We start from the raw sequence: 4,784 nt of genomic DNA, 5'->3' as shown, positions 1-4,784 counted from the left end.
TCTAGGGTCTAGATGATAGCTCTTTGGTAGAGTGCATGCCTTACTATGCCTGAGACACTGGGTCCAATCACTGCACAACATGGGAGCAAGGTGAACAGAACCACGGGGACTTTGTGAATGGTAGAACAATGACTTGATGTCTCTTTCTCTCTCTCCTTTCTCTCTAAAACTATGAATAAAAAAATGAATGGGAGAGGGGACTCAGCAATATCACACATGAAGATGATCGCGGATTCATTCCTCTAGACCACATTAAAAGAAAATAAAGTGTGTGCCTTTAGAACTTTCTGTATTTTAATGTTTTATTTTTATTAATGGTTTAATATTGTTTTACAAGATTATAAGATACTGGAGGTATAATTCCCTCCTCTATATTGTTATCCTTCCCCCAAGAGTGTCAATCACACAAGTCACAGAAAGTTTAAGGGAAATTACATGGACAAGGCAGTGTAAACTACAAGTGAGGAAGTTGCAGTGGCTATAGGCAGGAGCACAGGGTGGCACTGAACCTGGGAGAGAAGCTTGTAATTACTCTCAGTCTAATAGTGTGAGACTGATAGCAATGTGTGTGTGTGTGTGTGTGTGTGTGTGTGTGTGAGAACTATTACCTCTGACCATCATTACTTAGCATAGCCAGTGGTTCTGGAGATGAACACAATCCACCAGGGACACCCATGTTGAACAACATGGAACTCTGTGTTCTCTCTTCTACTCACAATGTATTCCAGTAGCTTCCAGAGTCTTATTCATTATTAAGGCACAGCTCAAACCACCGCTAGAAGGAGTCCTTCCCACCCACGGCCACCCTACTTGAAACCAAGAACATTGCTTCCACTAATGACAGTATCCTCTCACTCAGTGCCTTCAAGCACATTAACATTTTAAAACAATCAATAGCAAGCGTTTTTAGACAATATCAGATATGCCCAGGGTGATATGGCAGTAGACTAGCACAAATTTTCAAAAGTAGGAAAATGTGACACAACTAAAACTTCAAAGAAAAAGTCTGAATATCTTGTCGAAGCATTTTCATTAGCACTAGTTTCACAACTTCAAGAATATGGACTTCCACTATGTCTGGGGAAGTTGTAAGTGATGATAAAGAATCTGCAAAGATATTTCCCCATGTTTAAGAAGAAATGATTGATAAGGAGGCTACATTAGGACTACACTTTTAATGTTAATGAAGCAGGTCACTATTACAAACAAATGCCCTCATGAACATCCCATTCTCAAGAAAAAGGCATTATAGCCCGGCTATAAAGCTGTGAAGAATGGAATGACTGAGGTAGATGCAATACCAGTGGAAATTAACTGTACTAAAATTTTATTAGTATTGCTATTGTTTTTTTAGTGATCTGGTAAAAAGTTTTATATGTTTTTAATGATGTTTTCTAAGTCTACTTTTCCAAAGAGCCAAGTTTTTTTTTTATTGTTTTCTACATTATTGATTGTGCAGAAGTAGAAGTTTAATGTGGGGTAGAAGGAAGAAACATTATGGTGGAAACTGCATTATTTGGTCCTTCCTACCTAATTAACCTATGACACTATGTTTCTGGATTCTTGTTTCATTTAATTTTGCTCTTTTTGTATTTAGTCCCATTACTATTGTACCAAGTTACCACAATTTTAATGACTTAAAACAACACCACTTTGTTGTCTTAGAGCCTGCAGAAGTGCAAATGGGCTTCACGGAGCTTTAAATCAAGGCATAGTCAGGACTGTGGTGTCTTTCTGACTTTTCCAGTGTCTCAAGGCTGTTTTCATTTCTATCTCACAGCCAACAATCTCCAAAGCCAAGAGTGACCAGTCAGTTCTCTCTTATACTGCATAACTTTGACTCCCTTGGCCCTCTTTTTTTTTTTTTTTACATTGGGTTTTCCTGCATAAACCACAACAATCCTATCCCTTCTTAGATCTTAAACTTAATCACATCCTCAAATCCCTTTGATCATGTAAGGTAACATACAATTTCCAAGGGTCAGGATGTGTATATTTGGGTAAACATTTCTTTGCCTCCCGATCTTTCATTATTTATCTCTATGTATTCAGTTTGAGCACTCCTAACAGACTCCTAAGAGGAGGGAAGAACTGTTTCTTGGTCTTTTTATTCCCCACAACCTATGCTCAATTCAGTTACTAAGAGGGTATTTTAAAATTAGCTTCTCCTCTTGAATCTTGATTTGAATAATGACAAGGTATACTTCCAGGTATGGCTTAGGTTGAATAAACCACAGTATTGTACCTTATTAGACACTGAGGATACAAATATGATTAAATATTGCCTGGATTTTCAGCAAATTTGCCTTGCAAAATTTTCCAGATGACTGGGAGGGGAATTTTTCCTTTCTTTTTAAAATTTCTTCCTTTCTTTCTTTTTTTCTTTCTTTCTTTCTTTCTTTCTTTCTTTCTTTCTTTTTTCTTTCTTCCTTCCTTTCTTTACTTTATGAGAGAGAAAGAGCACAGCTCAGCTCTGACATTTATTGGTATGGGGATGGAGTTTGAAATTGGAGCTCTCCAATGCCTCAGATAGGCAATTTCTGAGCTCCAAGACTGAGCTATCTCCTGGTCTTCAGGGCATGGGCTTTTTAAAAGATAAAGCATGGGGGCCAGACTGTGGTTTACCCAGTTAAACACTGACATTATCATGTGTAAGGACCCAGGTTCAAGCTCCCATACTCTGCCTGCAGGGTATGCTTGACAAGTAGGTCTGCAATAGGTGAAGTAGGTCTGCAAATCTATCTTCTCTCCCTTATTTATTTCCCCCTCCTCTCTCAACTTCTCTCTGTCCTATAAAATTAAAAAATAGAAAGAAAAAAAAAAGGAAAAGGTGGACACCAGGAGTGGTGGATATGGACTGCTGGCACTGTGCTCCAGTGATAATCCTGGTGACAAGAAAAAAAAATCATAGATCAAAAATAAATATAGCTTTACAGAGAAAGGAGACTACATGGAAAAGATGATCAAAGAGGAAGTCTTTCTTTTTTCTTTTTTTTTAATATTTATTTATTCCCTTTTGTTGCCTTTGTTGTTTTTGTTGTTGTAGTTATTGATATCATCGTTGTTGGATAGGATAGAGAGAAATGAAGAGAGGAGAGGAAGACAGAGAGGGGGAGAGAAAGACAGACACCTGCAGACTTGCTTCACAGGCTGTGAAGGAACTCCCCTGCAGGTGGGAGGCTGGGGGCTCCAACCGTGTTCCTTATGCTGGTCGTTGCGCTTTGCCCCAGGTGCGCTTAACCCGCTGCGCTACCTCCCAACTCCCGAGGAAGTCTTTCTATGTTCTTTAAAAATATATATATACATATATATGAAACACTGACAAAAAAAAAACATAGGATAAGAGGGGTACAACTCCACACAGTTCCCACCACCTGATCTCCATATCCCATCCCCTCCCCTGATAGCTTTACTATTCTTTAACCTTCTGAGAGTATGGACCCAGGGTCATTATGGGATGCAGAAGATGGAAGGTCTGGCTTCTGTAATTGCTTCCCCACTGAACATGGGCGTTGATAGGGTGATCTGTACTCCCAGCCTGCCTCTCTCTTTCCCTAGTGGGACAGGGTTCTGGGGAATCGGAGCTCTAGGACACATTGGTGGGGTCGGTTGACTCTTCAGGGAAGTCTGGTTGGCATCATGCTAGCATCTGGAACCTAGTGGCTGAAAAGAGAGTTAACGTATAAAGCCAAACAAATTGTTGATTAATCATGAACCTAAAGGCTGGAATAGTGCAGATGAAGAGTTGCAGGGGGGTCTCCATTTTGTATAGCTATTAGGCATATTTTAGTTATATTCTAAAGGGCCTGTGGCTATGCTAGTTTCTTTTTATTTTTTCCCTTGAGCCTGAAATTTGAAATGCAGGTGGATCCAAGTTATTGTCTGGGGAGATGATGTCATGGTGGCATAAAGGACCAGAAAGCTGGATCAGGGAAGCGATTAGCTCCCAAATATGGAAAAAGTATATAGATATTATTGACTGTAAACCCATCTTTCCATATTCTGAATAATGGGAAAGTAAAAGCAGTATGTATGAGTCAAGATAAAGCATGAAAAGATGTAATAGAATGAAAATGAAAACACAGGGACCTAAGAGATGGCTGGCTCAGTGGGTACAAAAACATTATAAGGATCGATCTTGAGTCATTTTAACTGATATAAAACTCAGGGCAATAAATCACTTTTCTTTTTTAAATTTTTATTTATAAAATGGAAATACTGACAAGACCATGGGATAAGAGGGGGTACAATTCCACACAATTCCCACCACCAGAACTCTGTATCCCATCCCCTCCCTTGATAGTTTTCCTATTCTTTATCCCTTTGGGAGTATGGACCCAGCGTCATTATAAGGTGCAGAAGGTGGAAGGTCTGGCTTCTGTAATTACTTCTCCACTGGACATGAGAGTTGGTAAGTTGATCCATACTCCCAGCCTGTCTCTCTCTTTCCCTAGTTTAATAGGTTAATAAATCAGTTTTCTAGAAGAGAAAATGAACAGAATTTGGGTGATTACAGATCACTGGAAATAGGTATAATTCTTGCTCCCCAGTTTCTCTCAGGATGAACTGCCCTTCCAGTCTGGTTCAGTGCAGCACTCATCACCGTCACTGACACCAGGAGTGGCCACTAGGGAGAGAGAAGCAGCAAATGAAACTTCTTTTGTTAGGGATTTCCTTCCCTGTCTGCCTATCTATGTATCATCTATCTATCTATCTATCTACATATAATCTAGTATATACATAGTTTTCATGCGATATTGGGTGAAACACACACATACTTCAGA

This window comes from Erinaceus europaeus, chromosome 2 (assembly GCF_950295315.1).
Source record: "Erinaceus europaeus chromosome 2, mEriEur2.1, whole genome shotgun sequence".
NCBI lineage: Eukaryota > Metazoa > Chordata > Mammalia > Eulipotyphla > Erinaceidae > Erinaceus > Erinaceus europaeus.
Note: the sequence above shows the minus strand (reverse complement) of the source record.